Source organism: Ranitomeya variabilis, chromosome 1, assembly GCF_051348905.1.
Source record: "Ranitomeya variabilis isolate aRanVar5 chromosome 1, aRanVar5.hap1, whole genome shotgun sequence".
NCBI lineage: Eukaryota > Metazoa > Chordata > Amphibia > Anura > Dendrobatidae > Ranitomeya > Ranitomeya variabilis.
In genome coordinates, this window is record NC_135232.1 from 1,037,265,186 (window position 1) to 1,037,285,576 (window position 20,391).

Genomic DNA, 20,391 nt, shown 5'->3' on the forward strand with positions numbered 1-20,391 from the left:
AACAAACATGGACAAGAGTCCAACTTATCTAGTAGTTGTCTAGGAGCAGGAACAAGCACAGAGAGGCTTCTGATAACATTGTTGACCGGCAAGCAACTAACAGAGCAGCAAGGTTATATAGCGACTCCCCCATCTTGATGGGAACAGGTGAACAGAGAAGATGAAGACACCAGTTCAATTCCACCAGTAGCCACCGGGGGAGCCCAGAATCCAAATTCACAACAGTACCCCCCCCTCAAGGAGGGGGCACCGAACCCTCACCAGAACCACCAGGGCGATCAGGATGGGCCCTATGAAAGGCACGAACCAGATCAGAGGCATGAACATCAGATGCATTCACCCAAGAATTATCCTCCTGGCCGTATCCCTTCCACTTGACCAGATACTGGAGTCTCCGTCTGGAAACACGAGAGTCTAAGATTTTCTCCACAACGTACTCCAACTCACCCTCAACCAACACCGGAGCAGGAGGCTCAACGGAAGGCACAACCGGTACCTCATACCTGCGCAATAATGACCGATGAAAAACGTTATGAATAGAAAAGGATGCAGGGAGGTCCAAACGGAAGGAAACAGGGTTAAGAATCTCCAATATCTTATACGGGCCGATGAACCGAGGCTTAAACTTAGGAGAAGAGACCATCATAGGGACAAAACGAGAAGACAACCACACCAAGTCCCCAACACGAAGACGAGGACCAACACGACGACGGCGGTTAGCAAAAAGCTGAGTCTTCTCCTGGGACAACCTCAAATTGTCCACCACCTGCCCCCAGATCTGATGCAATCTCTCCACCACAGCATCCACTCCAGGACAATCCGAAGATTCCACCTGACCAGAGGAAAATCGAGGATGAAACCCCGAATTACAGAAAAACGGGGACACCAAAGTGGCAGAGCTGGCCCGATTATTGAGAGCGAACTCCGCCAATGGCAAAAAAGCAACCCAATCATCCTGGTCAGCAGACACAAAACACCTCAGATATGTCTCCAGGGTCTGATTAATCCGCTCAGTCTGGCCATTCGTCTGAGGATGGAAAGCGGACGAAAAAGATAAATCTATGCCCATCCTAGCACAGAATGCCCGCCAAAATCTAGACACGAATTGGGTCCCTCTGTCAGAAACGATATTCTCAGGAATACCATGCAAACGAACAACATTTTGAAAAAACAGAGGAACCAACTCGGAAGAAGAAGGCAACTTGGGCAGAGGAACCAAATGGACCATCTTAGAGAAACGGTCACACACCACCCAGATGACAGACATCTTCTGAGAAACAGGCAGATCTGAAATAAAATCCATCGAGATGTGCGTCCAAGGCCTCTTAGGAATAGGCAAGGGCAACAACAATCCACTAGCCCGAGAACAACAAGGCTTGGCCCGAGCACAAACGTCACAAGACTGCACAAAGCCTCGCACATCTCGTGACAGGGAAGGCCACCAGAAGGACCTTGCCACCAAATCCCTGGTACCAAAAATGCCAGGATGACCTGCCAACGCAGAAGAATGAACCTCAGAGATGACTCTACTGGTCCAATCATCAGGAACAAACAGTTTATCAGGTGGGCAACGATCAGGTCTATCCGCCTGAAACTCCTGCAAGGCCCGCCGCAGGTCTGGAGAAACGGCTGACAATACCACTCCATCCTTAAGGATACCTGTGGGCTCAGAGTTACCAGGCGAGTCAGGCTCAAAACTCCTAGAAAGGGCATCCGCCTTAACATTCTTAGAACCCGATAGGTATGACACCACAAAATTAAACCGAGAGAAAAATAATGACCAGCGCGCCTGTCTAGGATTCAGGCGCCTGGCGGTCTCAAGATAAACCAAATTTTTGTGGTCAGTCAATACCACCACCTGATATCTGGCCCCCTCAAGCCAATGGCGCCACTCCTCAAAAGCCCACTTCATGGCCAAAAGCTCCCGATTCCCAACATCATAATTCCGCTCAGCGGGCGAAAATTTACGGGAAAAGAAGGCACAAGGCCTCATCACGGAGCAGTCAGAACTTTTCTGCGACAACACTGCCCCAGCTCCGATCTCAGAAGCGTCGACCTCAACCTGAAAAGGTAGAGCAACATCAGGCTGACGCAACACAGGGGCAGAGGAAAAATGGCGCTTAAGCTCCCGAAAGGCTTCCACAGCATCAGGGGACCAATCAGCAACATCAGCACCCTTCTTGGTCAAATCGGTCAATGGCTTAGCAATATCCGAAAAACCAGCAATAAATCGACGATAAAAGTTAGCAAAGCCCAAAAATTTCTGAAGACTCTTAAGAGAAGAGGGCTGCGTCCAATCACAAATAGCTTGAACCTTGACAGGATCCATTTCAATGGAAGAGGGGGAAAAAATATATCCCAAAAAGGAAATCCTCTGTACCCCAAAAACACACTTAGAACCCTTCACACACAAAGAATTAGACCGCAAAACCTGAAAAACCCTCCTGACTTGCTGGACATGAGAGTCCCAGTCATCCGAAAAAATCAGAATATCATCCAGATACACAATCATAAATTTATCCAAATAATCGCGAAAAATATCATGCATAAAGGACTGGAAAACTGACGGAGCATTTGAAAGACCAAAAGGCATCACTAAATACTCAAAGTGGCCCTCGGGCGTATTAAATGCGGTTTTCCACTCATCCCCCTGCCTGATTCGCACCAAATTATACGCCCCACGAAGGTCAATCTTAGAGAACCACTTGGCCCCCTTTATGCGAGCAAACAAATCAGTCAGCAACGGCAATGGGTATTGATATTTAACAGTGATTTTATTCAAAAGCCGATAATCAATACATGGTCTCAAAGAGCCGTCTTTTTTTGACACAAAGAAAAAACCGGCTCCTAAGGGAGATGACGATGGACGAATATGTCCCTTTTCCAAGGACTCCTTTATATATTCACGCATAGCAGCATGTTCAGGCACAGACAGATTAAATAAACGACCCTTTGGGTATTTACTACCCGGGATTAAATCTATGGCACAATCGCACTCTCGGTGCGGAGGTAACGAACCAAGCTTGGATTCTTCAAAGACGTCACGATAGTCAGACAGGAACTCAGGAATTTCAGAGGGAATAGATGATGAAATGGAAACCACAGGTACATCCCCATGAGCCCCCTTACATCCCCAGCTCAACACAGACATAGCTTTCCAGTCGAAGACTGGGTTGTGAGATTGCAGCCAAGGCAATCCTAGCACCAAATCATCATGTAGATTATACAGCACCAGAAAGCGAATAATCTCCTGGTGATCCGGATTAATACGCATAGTTACTTGTGTCCAGTATTGTGGTTTATTATTAGCCAATGGGGTGGAGTCAATCCCCTTCAGAGGAATAGGAGTCTCCAAAGGCTCTAAATCATACCCACAGCGTTTGGCAAAGGACCAATCCATAAGACTCAAAGCGGCGCCAGAGTCGACATAGGCGTCCGTGGTAATAGATGACAAAGAGCAAATCAGGGTCACAGATAGAATAAACTTAGACGGTAAGGTGCAAATGGAAACAGATTTACCAAGCTTTTTAGTGCGCTTAGAGCATGCTGATATAACATGAGTAGAATCACCACAATAGAAACACAACCCATTTTTCCGTCTAAAATTCTGCCGCTCGCTTCGGGACAGAATTCTATCACACTGCATACTCTCTGGCGATTTCTCAGTGGACACCGCCAGATGGTGCACTGGTTTGTGCTCCCGCAAACGCCTATCGATCTGAATAGCCATTGTCATGGACTCATTCAGACCCGCAGGCACAGGGAACCCCACCATAACATCCTTAATGGCATCAGAGAGACCCTCTCTGAAAGTCGCCGCCAGGGCGCACTCATTCCACTGAGTAAGCACAGACCATTTACGGAATCTTTGGCAGTAAATTTCCGCTTCATCTTGCCCCTGAGATAGGGACATCAAAGTTTTTTCTGCCTGAAGCTCCAAATGAGGTTCGTCATAAAGCAACCCCAAGGCCAGAAAAAACGCATCCACATTGAGCAATGCAGGATCCCCTGGTGTCAATGAAAAAGCCCAGTCTTGAGGGTCGCCCCGGAGCAAGGAAATCACAATCCTGACCTGCTGTGCAGGATCTCCGGCAGAGCGAGATTTCAGGGACAAAAATAATTTGCAATTATTTCGAAAATTCTGAAACCCAGATCTATTCCCCGAGAAAAATTCCGGCAAAGGAATTCTCGGCTCAGATACAGGTGCATGACAAACAAAATCTTGCAAATTTTGTACCTTCGTGGCGAGATTATTCAAACCTGCAGTTACACTCTGAAGATCCATTGCAAACAGGTGAACACAGAGCCATTCAAAGGAGAGAAAAAAAAAAAAAATTTCAGCAGACTACTTATTTCTCTCCTTTCTCAGCCAAGGATTTTAACCCTTTAGTGGGCCGGTCAAACTGTCATGATCTCAATGGCAAGAGATCATAGCATCAGCATATATAGGAACAAGCTCTTGGAAGATGGAAACTGAGCTGACCATGAACTAAACCTAACGCACAACTAGCAGTGGCCGGGTAGCATGCCTACGATGATTCTAGATGCCCAGCACCAGCCGGAGGACTAAATAAAACTAGCAGAGGAAAATATTAGTCCTAGCTCACCTCTAGAGAAATACCCCGAAAGGAGACAGAGGCCCCCCACATGTATTGGCGGTGAATCAAGATGAAATAACAAACGTAGTATGAAAATAGGTTTAGCAAATTTGAGGTCCACTTACTACATAGCAGAAGACAGAAAGGACACTTTCATGGTCAGCTAAAAACCCTATCAAAACACCATCCAGAAATTACTTTAAAACTCTGGCATTAACTCATAACACCAGAGTGGCAATTCCTGTTCACAAGAGCTTTCCAGACACAGTAACGAAACTACAGCTGTGAACTGGAACAAAAATGCAAAAACAAACATGGACAAGAGTCCAACTTATCTAGTAGTTGTCTAGGAGCAGGAACAAGCACAGAGAGGCTTCTGATAACATTGTTGACCGGCAAGCAACTAACAGAGCAGCAAGGTTATATAGCGACTCCCCCATCTTGATGGGAACAGGTGAACAGAGAAGATGAAGACACCAGTTCAATTCCACCAGTAGCCACCGGGGGAGCCCAGAATCCAAATTCACAACAGGCTACCCTGATCTATCTGGATGACATCAATGTGTTTTCGGCCTCATTTGAAGAACACCTTGCCCGGCTTGGACAGGTACTCGGAAGACTGCGGGCTCATAACCTGAAGGTGAAGCCAAAGAAGTGCCACCTCTTCAAGAGAGAGATCGAGTACCTGGGCCACATAGTGTCACAAGATGGAGTTCTACCCTCGCCAGAAAAAGTGGCTGCTATCCAGAAGTGGCCAGTGCCTTCCTGGGACTCGTTGGGTACTATCGCCGGTTTGTTAAAGACTTCGCGAAGGTGGCGGGTCCTCTCAATGAGTGGCTGAGGGGGACCGCTGGAGTGCTGAAGACCCAGCGCATCCCCTGGGCACAGGGACAAGACGAGGCCTTCCAGACTATAAAGAATGCCCTTACTTCAGCCCCGATTTTGGCCCACACAGCCCACACAGTAGTATATAGCAGAGCCCACACAGTAGTATATAGCACAGCCCACATAGTAGTATATAGCACAGTCCACACAGTAGTATACAGCACAGCCCACACAGTAGTATATAGCAAAGCCCACATAGTAGTATATAGCAAAGCCCACATAGTAGTATATAGCGCAGCCCACATAGTAGTATACAGCACAGCCCACACAGTAGTACATAGCAGAGGCCACACAGTAGTATATAGCACAGCCCACACAGTAGTATATAGCACAGCCCACACAGTAGTATACAGCAGAGCCCACAGAGTAGTATACAGCAGAGCCCACATAGTAGTATATAGCACAGCCCACACAGTAGTATACAGCAGAGCCCACACAGTAGCATATAGCACAGCCCACATAGTATACAGCAGAGCCCACATCTCTCCTCTCCCCCTAGAATAGCCCCACAGTCCAGTAAAATAAAAACACAAGCTCCTCACCTCTCCTCGTGCCCATGCTGCTCCCTGCTCCTGTCTCGGTGGCTGCCGCTGCACTGCCTGGCACACAGTGAGTGCACGCGCACCCGCAGTGTCAGAGGCAGAGCAGGGAGTGATGGGAGAGGGAGCGTCAGGTGACGCTCTCTCCTCCATCATTGCATTCAACTGTACCAATGTCATAGACTCCGGTATAGTTGAATGTGGCGGCGGCGCTGGGGGGGAAGGGTGAGTCGGCGTGCAGTGGCCCATTACTGGCACCAGTCCTTTTGGCATTTGCCAGAACTGCCCGATGGCCAGTCCTTCCCTGCAACCCATACAAAGCTCTTAGATTCCCTTTTCATTGCACTCTTAACGTATGGTGCATGTGGATAATGCCCAGCTCAACGAAAGGCAGGCCATGCCTTTATATGCACATGATGCAAACAGACTGAAAAAACCCAAAGGTATGAACTGGGATATAAACTGGTAAGAGCATGTTCATGGAGTGCCCCCATAGGGCCGTGGGGTACTCGGTACCGGGTCCTGCGGTTCTCAGGGGGATGTCACGGTGGCTGACCCAGCCCGTGGCCCTGGGACGCCCGTATAAAAGGGAAAGGTCTTTAAGGGGAATGTTCGTGACGCCAACTGTGGTATTGGGTCAGGGTAACCGACGCTGCTTTAACCCCTTCCCGACATTTGACGTACTATCCCGTCGAGGTGGGGTGGGCCCGTATGACCGCCGACGGGATAGTACGTCATAGCCGATCGGCCGCGCTCACGGGGGGAGCGCGGCCGATCGCGGCCGGGTGTCGGCTGCATATCGCAGCTGACATCCGGCACTATGTGCCAGGAGCGGTCACGGACCGCCCCCGGCACATTAACCCCCGGCACACCGCGATCAAACATGATCGCGATGTGCCGGCGATGCAGGGAAGCATCGCGCAGGGAGAGGGCTCCCTGCGGGCTTCCCTGAGCCCCCCGCAGCAACGCGATGTGATCGCGTTGCTGCGAGGGTCTTACCTCCCTCCCTGCCTGCTCCAGACCCGGATCCAAGATGGCCGCGGATCCGGGTCCTGCAGGGAGGGAGGTGGCTTCACAGACGCCTGCTCAGAGCAGGCACTGTGAAGCAGCCTGCACTTCTCGCAGATCGGTGATCTGTCAGAGTGCTATGCAAACTGGCAGATCACCGATCTGTATTGTCCCTCCCTGGGGCAAAGTAAAAAAGTAAAAAAAAAAATTTCCAAATGTGTAAAAAGAAATAAAAAAAAATATTCCAAAATAATGAAAAAAAAAAAAAAAATATTATTCCCATAAATACATTTCTTTATCTAAATTAAAAAAAAAAACAATAAAAGTACACATATTTAGTATCGCCACGTCCGTAACGACCCAACCTATAAAACTGCCACACTAGTTAACCCCTTCAGTAAACACCGTAAGAAAAAAAAAAAAAAAACGAGGCAAAAAACAACGCTTTATTACCATACCGCCGAACAAAAAGTGGAATAACACGCGATCAAAAAGACTGATATAAATATCCATGGTACCGCTGAAAACGTCATCTTGTCCCGCAAAAAACAAGCCACCATACAGCATCATCAGCAAAAAAATAAAAAAGTTATAGTCCTGAGAATAAAGCGATACCAAAATAATTATTTTTTCTATAAAATAGTTTTTATCGTATAAAAGCGCCAAAACATAAAAAAAATGATATAAATGAGATATCGCTGTAATCATACTGACCCGACGAATAAAACTGCTTTATCAATTTTACCAAACGCGGAACGGTATAAACGCCTCTCCCAAAAGAAATTCATGAATAGCTGGTTTTTGGTCATTCTGCCTCACAAAAATCGGAATAAAAAGCGATCAAAAACGGTCACGTGTCCGAAAATGTTACCAATAAAAACGTCAACTCGTCCCGCAAAAAACAAGACCTCACATGACTCTGTGGAGCAAATGTGGAAAAATTATAGGTCTCAAAATGTGGAGACGCAAAAACTTTTTTGCTATAAAAAGCGTCGCTGGTTTCACACTTGCGTTTTTGTCTGCAGCGTTTTTTGCACAAAAAAACGCATGCGTTTTTTCCCTATATTTAACATTGAAAACGCATGCGGTTTTTTTGTACGCGTTTGGTCGCGTTTTCAAACGCATGCGGTTTTTTTCTGCATGCGTTCATTTTCAGAAATACAACCTGCAGTATTTTCTTGCGTTTTTAAGCACATGCGTTTGTTTGCGTTAAAAACGCATGCATTTTTATCGAAAAAAACAGAAAACACACTGAAAAGCCACCCACCACCATCAAGGTGATAGAGATCCAAACCCTAACCCTAACTCTACCCCTAACCTCACCCCTAACCGTTTAATGAACATTTTCTGACAGTCATAGTGCCACGTATTTCAGTGCCACGTATTTCAGTGCCACGTATTTCAGTGCCATGTATTTCAGTGCCACGTATCATGTATTTCAGTGCCACGTGTTTCAGTGCCACGTATTTCAGTGCCACGTATCACGTATTTCAGTGCCACATATTTTAGTACCACGTATTTCAGTTGCACGTATTTCAGTGCCACGTATTTCAGTGCCACGTATTTCAGTGCCACGTATTTCAGTGCCACGTGTTTCAGTGCCACGTATTTAAGTGCCACGTATCACGTATTTCAGTGCCACGTATTTCAGTGCCACGTATTTCAGTGCCACGTATTTCAGTGCCACGTATTTCAGTGCCACGTATTTCAGTGCCACGTATTTAAGTGCCACATATCACATATTTCAGTGCCACTTATTTCAGTGCCACGTATTTCAGTGCCACATATTTCAGTGCCACGTATTTCAGTGCCACGTGTTTCAGTGCCACGTATTTCAGTGCCACGTATTTCAGTGCCACGTATTTCAGTCACGTTTAGGGTTAGGGTTAGGGGTAGGGTTAGGGTTAGGGCTAGGGTTGGAGGTAAAGTTAGGGTTGGGGCTAAAGTTAGGGTTGGGGCTAAAGTTAGGGTTAGGGTTTGGATTACATTTACGTTTGGATTAGGGTTGGGATTAGAATTATGGGTGTGTCAGGGCTAGGGGTGTGGTTAGGGTTACCGTTGGGATTAGGGTTAGGGGTGTGTTTGGGTTAGGGTTTCAGGTAGAATTGGGGGGTTTCCACTGTCCAGGCACATCAGGGGCTCTCCAAGCACGACATGGCGTCCAATCTCAATTCCAGCCAATTCTGCGTTGAAAAAGTAAAACAGTGCTCCTTCCCTTCCGAGCTCTCCCGTGCGCCCAAAAAGGGGTTTACCCCAACATATGTGTTATCAGCGTACTCGGGACAAATTGAACAACAACTTCTGGGGTCCAAGTTCTCTTGTTATCCTTAGGAAAATAAAAATTTGGGGGGCTAAAAATCATTTTTGTGGGAAAAAAAAGATGTTTTATTTTCACGGCTTTGCGCTATAAACTTTAGTGAAACACTTGAGGGTTCAAAGTTCTCAAAACACATCTAGATAAGTTCCTTGGGAGGTCTAGTTTCCAATATGGGGTCACTTGTGGGGGGTTTGTACTGTTTGGGTACATCAGGGGCTCTGGAAATGCAACGTGACGGCTGCTGACCAATCCATTTAAGTCTGCATTCCAAATGGCGCTCCTTCCCTTCCGAGCTCTGTCATGCGCCCAAACAGTGGTTCCCCCCCACATATGGGGTATCAGCGTACTCAGGACAAATTGGAAAACAAATTTTGGGGTCCAATTTATTCTGTTACCCTTGTAAAAATACAAAGCTGGGGGCTAAAAAATCATTTTTGAGAAAAAAAAAAAAATTATTTTCACGGCTCTGCGTTATAATCTGTAGTGAAACACTTGGGGGTTCAAAGCTCTCAAAACACATCTAGATAAGTTCCTTAGGGGGTCTACTTTCCAAAATGGTGTCACTTGTAGGGAGTTTCAATGTTTAGGCACATCAGGGGCTCTCCAAACGCAACATGGCGTCCCATCTCAATTCCAGTCAATTTTGCATTGAAAAGTCAAATGGCGCTCCTTCCCTTCCAAGCTCTGCCATGCGCCCAAACAATGGTTTACACCCACATATGGGGTATCAGCGTACTCAGGACAAATTGCACAACATTTTTTGGGGTCCAATTTCTTCTCTTACCCTTGGGAAAATAAAAAATTGGGGGCAAAAAGATCATTTTTGTGAAAAAATATGATTTTTTATTTTTACGGCTCTGCATTATAAACTTCTGTGAAGCACTTGGTGGGTCAAAGTGCTCACCACACATCTAGATAAGTTCCTTAGGGGGTCTACTTTCCAAAATGGTGTCACTTGTAGGGAGTTTCAATGTTTAGGCACATCAGGGGCTCTCCAAACGCAACATGGCGTCCCATCTCAATTCCAGTCAATTTTGCATTGAAAAGTCAAATGGCGCTCCTTCCCTTCCAAGCTCTGCCATGCGCCCAAACAATGGTTTACACCCACATATGGGGTATCAGCGTACTCAGGACAAATTGCACAACATTTTTTTGGGGTCCAATTTCTTCTCTTACCCTTGGGAAAATAAAAAATTGGGGGCAAAAAGATAATTTTTGTGAAAAAATATGATTTTTTATTTTTACGGCTCTGCATTATAAACTTCTGTGAAGCACTTGGTGGGTCAAAGTGCTCACCACACATCTAGATAAGTTCCTTAGGGGGTCTACTTTCCAAAATGGTGTCACTTGTAGGGAGTTTCAATGTTTAGGCACATCAGGGGCTCTCCAAACGCAACATGGCGTCCCATCTCAATTCCAGTCAATTTTGCATTGAAAAGCCAAATGGCGCTCCTTCCCTTCCAAGCTCTGCCATGCGCCCAAACAATGGTTTACACCCACATATGGGGTATCAGCGTACTCAGGACAAATTGCACAACATTTTTTGGGGTCCAATTTCTTCTCTTACCCTTGGGAAAATAAAAAATTGGGGGCGAAAAGATCATTTTTGTGAAAAAATATGATTTTTTATTTTTACGGCTCTGCATTATAAACTTCTGTGAAGCACTTGGTGGGTCAAAGTGCTCACCACACATCTAGATAAGTTCCTTAGGGGGTCTACTTTCCAAAATGGTGTCACTTGTAGGGAGTTTCAATGTTTAGGCACATCAGGGGCTCTCCAAACGCAACATGGCGTCCCATCTCAATTCCAGTCAATTTTGCATTGAAAAGTCAAATGGCGCTCCTTCCCTTCCAAGCTCTGCCATGCGCCCAAACAATGGTTTACACCCACATATGGGGTATCAGCGTACTCAGGACAAATTGCACAACATTTTTTGGGGTCCAATTTCTTCTCTTACCCTTGGGAAAATAAAAAATTGGGGGCGAAAAGATCATTTTTGTGAAAAAATATGATTTTTTATTTTTACGGCTCTGCATTATAAACTTCTGTGAAGCACTTGGTGGGTCAAAGTGCTCACCACACATCTAGATAAGTTCCTTAGGGGGTCTACTTTCCAAAATGGTGTCACTTGTAGGGAGTTTCAATGTTTAGGCACATCAGGGGCTCTCCAAACGCAACATGGCGTCCCATCTCAATTCCAGTCAATTTTGCATTGAAAAGTCAAATGGCGCTCCTTCCCTTCCAAGCTCTGCCATGCGCCTAAACAATGGTTTACACCCACATATGGGGTATCATCGTACTCAGGACAAATTGTACAACAACTTTGGGGGTCCATTTTCTCCTGTTACCCTTGGTAAAATAAAACAAATTGGAGCTGAAATAAATTTTGTGTGAAAAAAAGTTAAATGTTCATTTTTATTTAAACATTCCAAAAATTCCTGTGAAACACCTGAAGGGTTAATAAACTTCTTGAATGTGGTTTTGAGCACCTTGAGGGGTGCAGTTTTTAGAATGGTGTCACACTTGAGTATTTTCTATCATATAGACCCCTCAAAATGACTTCAAATGAGATGTGGTCCCTAAAAAAAAATGGTGTTGTAAAAATGAGAAATTGCTGGTCAACTTTTAACCCTTATAACTCCGTCACAAAAAAAAATTTTGGTTCCAAAATTGTACTGATATAAAGTAGACATGTGGGAAATGTTACTTATTAAGTATTTTGCGTGACATATGTCTGTGATTTAAGGGCACAAAAATTCAAAGTTGGAAAATTGCAAAATTTTCAAAATTTTCGCCAAATTTCCATTTTTTTCACAAATAAACGCAAGTTATATCGAATAAATTTTACCTTTAACATGAAGTACAATATGTCACGAGAAAACAATGTCAGAATCGCCAAGATCCGTCAAAGCGTTCCAGAGTTATAGCCTCATAAAGGGACAGTGGTCAGAATTGTAAAAATTGGCCCGGTCATTAACGTGCAAACCACCCTTGGGGGTGAAGGGGTTAAGGGGTCCGCTGAGGTGATGTTATGGCAGCTAGATGGTATACCTTCCCACAGGTGAAGTATGTCCCCAGGGCTTCCCGGTGTGTAGATGGTGGATGGTGAGAGGCGCAGAGAAGAATGAGGACACAAGGTTGCAGTCTCTTTACCTTTACTGAAGACTTCAGCATCCACAGTCCAGGGCACCAGATCACAGGGCAGGCAGAGTCTGGCCGGTTTGGAGGCAAGTCCAGAGTCCCCTTGTCCAGGTGGAAATCAGTAGCCTTCCCTTGCGCTGCAGTGTTGTAGTTCCTTACTGCCTAAGGCTTCACATAAGGTCCTCACAGATGTAATGTCTCTCTCTCTGTCCCCCATATAGGATAGGACAAATCCGTATGACTGGTGGCTTGAGGCTGTTTATAGGGACTCTATCACGCCCCGGCCTCCATGGGTTGCCACCTGGGTGTAAGGCAGACAGAAAACTTGCAATTAGCTGTCCTGCCGGTCTCTGGAGCAAAGCATAACGGTCCTTACTCCCTCAGTGTTCCGGCTACCATGCTTCTGCACCTCAGAAGGAGGCAGCCTGTGTAGGGCTGGTCCCCTTCTTGTATCCTCTCCTTTGCTACGACTTCCTTCATGCTCGCTGCAATACAGTTCTGCCTTCTGAATGTCTCTTCCTAGGAGCTGCAGCTCGGAGAGCAAGCACAGCTCCGTGTCCTTTCTCCTTCGTTCACTGACAGGATCCCACCCGTGTCAGGGACCAACTAACTGAGCTGAGCTCAGCCAGCAACTAAATAACTTTCCCTTCAGGCGACCAGTTTTACCTATGTGGGGAGTGACCTAATAAATAGGAGCAGAAGCTCCCCCTGGTGATCTGGAGTGTGAAATGTGTTGCATGTTTGTGATACCTGGATGCAGTTACCCTTTGCCTCCAAATGCAGTATCACTCTCCCCGAGAGGAAAGCAATACCACTGCGACAACCAGGACCCTGGGGCGCCACATTCACACTAGTCACTAAACAGAAAAAAACAAAGACAGAAATATCATCATTAAATATCCTGCAGTAACTAAACAGCATAGTGCATGAAAATAATATACGGTACCTAGTTAACATGTTTTTTGATTAAAAAATTGCAAAAGCCATCTCACCACTTCACGGAGACTCTAAATTGGACTGTCCTAACTCTAATATTAAAAACCTTACTGTTTCTCAACTGCCTCCATGTGGATAAGGGCTTAGAAGTACTGGGCCCAGATAGTGGACACACAGCTATAGGAGACCCCATCAATATAATGCCCAGCTCAGTGAAAGATGGTGATTTTTACTTACAGGGTTAGTAATGGGGGAGTCTGACTGACACCTCTCCATTACTAACCCCAGTGCTTGGTGTCCGTGCCAGCTACCAACATCAGCCCTTAATCCCATTAGCGTAATTGCACCAAGGCAATTGAGAAGAGCTGAGACAGGGTGCCAGAATTGATGCATGTAATGCGATGTGCCAGTTTATGGGCGACTCAACGCTGGTATTTTTAGGCTGGGAATGACCATGGCCCTTAACCCCTTAATGACCGCTAATTTGCCTTTTAACTGACCTGAGATATAAGAGAATAGCATCCCCATACAGGTGACAATCCAGCATCTGTTGGCTGTACACTACAGCGGACAACTTGCTGTATCAGCCACGATCAGTGTTGGCACTGAGTGTGAGGGCTTCTTCTTTATCCCAGTTGGTGCTCAGATCCTGATTGTGTGGTCCTGATATTTGGTATTGCAATTCAAGAACAAAGCAGCCTTGGAGTCTGACGGCTGTAGTAATCTATTCAGAAGTTAGAGGCATTAATGTGGTAAAAATAAAGATTTTTATTTCTGTCATGCTACTTTGCATTAATTCCTGAAAAGCACCTGAAGGGCTAATAAACTACCTGACAGCAGTTTTCAGTATGCCAAGGGGTGCTGTTTTTAAAATGGTATAACATTTGGGGGTTTCCCAACATATGGGACCCCTAAAGGCACTTCAAACATGGATGAGTCCCTAAAAAAATATGTGGCACCCCAGGAGTTCGGGTACCACACTAATGCTGCCTTCCTCTCTGGGAGGGTAGTGCTATGTCTGGAGACAAGTGAGATTCCCTTTGGTAGGTTATCACACACACAACACCTTCCAAATCCAGGCCAGGAGGGGGAGATCAAAACCCTGTTTTAGGGCAGCTTCCCTCAATAAAGATCCTGGTTTGGAGGAGGAGCGAGTTCAGTTAGTGCAGACAGTCTGTGTGCGAGGACAGACAGGGATGGAGCAGAGTGGAGAAACAGGACTCCAGGAGGCCCCAGGGAGTCAGTGAGCAGAGAATCCGGGAACCGGGAGCCCGAGGCTTATGTGGATTATAATACACAGAGCAGAACCGGAGGGCATTGAATTACATGGACTTTGCCCATATTTACCTGTGGCACAGCAGCACCTTGGAGCCTGGAGTCACCGTGAAAGGACCCCAGTAGGCACGGCTCAAGCTGCCTGCCATACGGGTACCTGTCCCAGGACAGGAGAATGAATAAGGACCCTGTTTGAGACACTTAGTGGAAGCAGGGACCTCAGAGACAGTGAGCGCAGATTGGAAGGTCCCTACCTGACCTACCCAAAGGACCTCGCTTGTCTCTGGACTGCCCGGACTCCTAACCAGGGCCGGACTTAGCCCAAAAGGCGCCCTGTGCGAGACTGCAGGACGGCGCCCCCCCCCCCCTCCAAACTTTGAAAGAAAACAATAACTCTTTAATATTCACAACAACACGTTTACTTAGAAAACTTGTGTTTCCCTGCAAAACACTTGAAGAAACACTAATATTGCAATAACGGGAATTATAAAGTGCTTTAAAGCGGACCAAAAGGAAAAAATGACGCTTGGTCCAAAGCCATATGGGCTGACAGCCAATCAGAGTGCAGAGCGGCGGCCTGCAAGGCCAAACACCGCCACACCATAACCAGATGACATATTACCACCACAGTGATCGAATAATATCAAATACAAGGAACGAATACCACAACATCATGACCAGACCACATATTACCACCACATAGTGACTGAATACTACAATACTGATCAATAATAAAAAAAACCACAATATTATCACCATAAGTGCCATTATACACAGGAGATCTGTACTTAGTATGCAGCGTCTGTGTATAGGTAATACAGTGATCACCGGTGACATACACAGGACCTCAGTATATAGTATACAGTGTATAGTGTCAGTGTATAGGTAACACACTGACTCACCAGTGACATCTCTAGGTGAAGTCCTTCATCTTTCATCCCGCACAGACCGCCATCACTTCATCCAGCCAGGACTCGTCTCTGCAGGAAATAACACAGTTATCTCGAGTTCCACTTGCAGAACACATTACTTAATTTTCCCAACTTCTACATTACACCACATGAAGAAGGCGACATAGTGTCACTCTACACAGTAATAGGACCGCCCCTCCATTTAAAACAGTATACTCAAAAAATAAAATAAATACATCACTGCAGTAATAATATCCCTTAATTAGCCCCTATGGTAATAATATTCGCCATCCTGGCCCCCGTGTGTCTCATTCCTGGCGTCAGCCATATATTCTCCCATCCTGCCCTAATGAGTATTTATCCTGCCCCATATGATCTTCCCATCCTGCCCCATCTGTCTCCATCGTATAAATCCTGCCCCATCTGTCTCCAATCCTGCCTCCAGTGTCTCCAGTCATGACGCCATGTCTGTCATCCTGCCCCTGTGTCAAGCATTCTGCCCGTGTCCAGCATTCTGCACCAGTGTCCAGCATTCTGCACCAGTGTCCAGCATTCTGCACCAGTGTCCAGCGTTCTGCACCAGTGTCCAGCGTTCTGCCCCTGTGTCCAGCGTTCTGCCCCCGTGTCCAGTGTTCTGCCCCAGTGTCCAGCGTTCTGCATCAGTGTCCAGCGTTCTGCCCCAATGTCCAGCGTTCTGCCCCCGTGTCCAGCTTTCTGCCCCAGTGTCCAGCTTTCTGCCCCAGTGTCCAGCTTTCTGCCCCAGTGTCCAGCTTTCTGCCCCAGTGTCCAGCTTTCTGCCCCAGTGTCCAGCTTTCTGCCCCAGTGTCCAGCGTTCTGCCCCAGTGTCCAGCGTTCTGCCCCCGTGTCCAGCGTTCTGCCCCCGTGTCCAGCTTTCTGCCCCAGTGTCCAGCGTTCTGCCCCAGTGTCCAGCGTTCTGCCCCAGTGTCCAGCGTTCTGCCCCAGTGTCCAGCGCTCTGCCCCAGTGTCCATCGTTCTGCCCCCGTGTCCAGCTTTCTGCCCCAGTGTCCAGCTTTCTGCCCCAGTGTCCAGCTTTCTGCCCCAGTGTCCAGCTTTCTGCCCCAGTGTCCAGCGTTCTGCCCCCGTGTCCAGCGTTCTGCCCCCGTGTCCAGCGTTCTGCCCCCGTGTCCAGCGTTCTGCCCCAGTGTCCAGCGTTCTGCCCCAGTGTCCAGCGTTCTGCCCCAGTGTCCAGCGTTCTGCCCCAGTGTCCAGCGCTCTGCCCCAGTGTCCAGCGTTCTGCCCCAGTGTCCAGCGTTCTGCCCCAGTGTCCAGCGCTCTGCCCCCCCTGTGTCCAGCTTTCTGCCCCAGTGTCCAGCTTTCTGCCCCAGTGTCCAGCGTTCTGCCTCCCTGTGTCCAGCGCTCTGCCCTGCCCCCCCCCCTCCCGATCGCCGCTCTCAATAATAATTAAAAAAAAAAAACAAGTTCTTCTTACCTGACCGCGATCCTGCTCTATCTGCTTATCGGTGGGGGCGGCCATCTTCCTGAGGCCGCGCGTGCGCAGGTGGAGTGCTCTGCTGCCCGGGGCTTCAGGAAAATGGCCGCGGGATGCCGCGCATGCGCAGATGGAGATCGCGGCGGCCATTTTTCTGAAGCCGAGAAGCGAACAGCCAGGTAAATTCTGCGCCGCCGGCGACCCGCCCCCCCGCATTGTGCCGCCCCCCGCATTGTGCCGCCCTCTTCCTACACCACTGCCAGGGGGGGCCCGATGACCGGGGGCGTGGTAACCGGAACGCTGGCAGATGGAAATTTTAGAAAACGGCTGCCCCGTACCGGGTCGTACCGGCTGAATCCCACCCCTGATTTTGATGTAATGTGACATTAATCTGCTGAGCTCAATAAATGCGCCCCTTGTATGCTAACGAGCCTTGGTACCCTGTGCGGCCGCACAGGTCACACAGGGCAAAGGCCGGCCCTGCTCCTAACCAACCTGTTGCTGGTACCCTGGACTGTGGCCTGTCACCCACAAGTAAACCAGATACAGGGGCTTATCTACAGCATTCTGTAATACTGTAGATAAGCCCCCGATGTATCCTAAAAGATAAGAAAAAGAGGTTAGATTATACTCACCTGGGCGGCGGTCCGATCCGGTGGGCGTTGCGGTCCAGTCCGGGGCCTCCCATCTTCATAGGATGACGTCCTCTTCTTGTCTTCACGCTACGGCTCCGGCGCAGGCGTACTTGTCTGTCCTGTTGAGGGCAGAGCAAAGTACTGCAGTGAAAAGGGAAAGGTCAGAGAGGCCCGGCACCTGCGCACTGCAATACTTTGCTTTACCCTCAACAGGACAAAGTACGCCTGCGCCGGAGCCGCAGAGTGAATACCAGAAGAGGACATCATCTGATGAAGATGGGAGGCGCCGGACCGCGACACCCGTCGGACTGGACCGGGAACCGGGACCGCCCCTGGGTGAGTATAATCTAACCTCTTTTTCTTATCTTTTAGGATACATCGGGGGCTTATCTACAGCATAAAAGAATGATGTAGATAAGCCCCTGATGCCGGTGGGCTTAGCTCACCCTCAATTTTGGAGGTGGCAGGTTCTCTTTAAAGGGATAATCATTACAAAATTAAAAATTGCTAATTTTTAACATTTTTCTCGAATTTCTGATATTTATTATAAATAAACGCAAAACATATCAACTTAAATTTATCATTATCACAAAGTGTAATGTGTCACAAAAAACAAACTCAAATCACTGGGATTTGTTGAAGCGTTCCAGAGTTATTACCACATAAAGTGACACTGGTTAGATTTAAATTCCGTCACTAAGGTTAAGCCTGATTATATCAGCCTGCAACTGTTTGCATTGCCTTAGCTGGTTATTAAAAATTGGGGGAACCCCACATCAATGTTTTAAATTATTTATTTATTGCTAAAAACCACAGTGAAATACTGTGAGAGATAGCGTTTGTTTGTTTTTCTTCTCTTTTTTTTATTTTGCCTTATATACAAGTCATATACAGGAAAGAATGTTTCTTAACATTTTTTCCTGCAAAATTCATTTTATATTCATTTTTGTATGTTTTATTGTCAGTCCGTAAAAGTGGCATAATACTCTGACAACATTGTTACCAGCAGCGACCTGGGAGTCAGATATGCGTCCAGGTGTCTTCCCCATGCTGTTCCATTCCAGCGGTGTTTCCATCCATTTCAGTGATCCGCCCCCCGACCTCCTGGTACAGTCTGCTGGAAAAATGCTCATATTTCTCATTGACTTCCTTTATACTCATTACTCGAAAAGAGCACTCAAGCATTACGATTTGCTCGATTCGAGTAACGAGCACCCGAGCATTTTAGTGCTCGCCCATCTTCTAGTCAATATCAAATGTGTGTAGGTTTTTTTTATGGATTTTATAAAAATCATTTGTTTGTTTTATGACAGCCTATTCTAAGAGTTTTTTTCTGTGTACATTTTTCTTTGAAAGATGAGTTGACTTGTTCATTTTTATCATTTTGGGGAACATAACAAATTTTACTTGCGGTTCAGGTTTTTTTTAAGAGGCGAGATTGACCAAAAATCTGGCTCTGTTTTTATTTTCTTAAGTGTCCACAGTGAAGTATAAATAACTTCTTGTTTTTATTCTGCTGGTCAGTACATTTATAGCAATTCCAAATGCAGTTTTATGTTTCTTTTGTGCAATGCAAAACACATTAAAAAAAGAAAAAATGTTTTTGCACCACCGTATTCTGAGAGCCATAACTTTTTATTTTACTGTCAATGAGCTCATTTTTCATGGGATGAGTATACATTTTTATTGGTACCATTTTGAGCTGCTAATGACTTTGTTTCTTGCTTTTTGGCCATGTTCACACGATCCTTTTTTTGCTGCGGATACGCAGCTGTTTTTAGGCTGCAGATCCGCAGCCGTTTTCCATGCAGGGTACAGTACAATGTTACCCTATGGAAAACAAAAACCGCTGTGCCCACTATCCTTTTTTTCGCAGGCAAATCCGCGCGGATTTGCCTGCAGAAAAAAAGAAGGACCATGTCTATTCTTTCTGCGGATTCCGCTCCTGTTTTCAACATGCACCAATAGGAAAGTGCTGTTGAAAACCCGCAGAGGAATCCGCAGAAGAAAAAGCAGGAAAATCAGCACTGCAAAAGCACCGCGGTTTTGCACTGCGGATTTTCAAAAACAGGACCTGAAAAATCAGCAGCAAAAAAAGGATCGTGTGAACATGGCCTTTATGTTATTGCTTTAAAATAAATACATTTTATGGAGAAATATTTCATTATTGCATTTTCATTTTTTCCTCCCCTCTGCAACAAACCATATATACATATGAGGGCTTGTTTTTTGCATGACATAACGGTATACGTGAGTCCCGTGACCTAAAATAAACCCTCCCAATAACCTCTAATACAAGCTCCCCCAGCCTTTCCATCCCAATATAATAAAAAACTCTTCCTTACCCCAATAAACAGTCAAAGTCGTTATTTGGATTTAAATGGCCACAGCAGCCTTTTATTAACATAAAGTATAAAACAATTTTTAACAATCGGAAAAATAGGAGGGGTGGTCCTCGAAGCCCCAAAGTTATAAACCTCAAATATCCAAATTCCACATTGGTCCCCCCAGGTTAAGTCTTACCCCCAGCCGTTAAGCACCAGCTCAGGGATAGATAACAACCAACCTGGTCCACCAAAAAACCCATCCAAGGGTCCCTTGAATACCCCTCCAGCGGGATAATCGAACCACGCCTAGTTAAATTCACTCATGGGGAGTCCAGGACCTCTCAAGATCCCCCCCCCCCCAGTAATCC

The 20,391-nt window shown here is 46.5% G+C and overlaps 1 long non-coding RNA gene across 1 annotated transcript in view; it reads right to left on the reverse strand.

Moving 5' to 3' along the window:
- Positions 1–13,979: 13,979 nt before the first annotated feature.
- Positions 13,980–20,391, reverse strand: part of LOC143784664 (uncharacterized) — an 85,525-nt gene continuing 79,113 nt past the window's right edge. Inside the window, exons 2-3 of the long non-coding RNA XR_013217871.1 lie at positions 15,603–15,680; positions 13,980–14,149 (exon numbers count right to left, since the gene is read on the reverse strand). This is a non-coding gene — a long non-coding RNA (uncharacterized LOC143784664). The remainder of the gene's footprint in view (positions 14,150–15,602; positions 15,681–20,391) is intronic.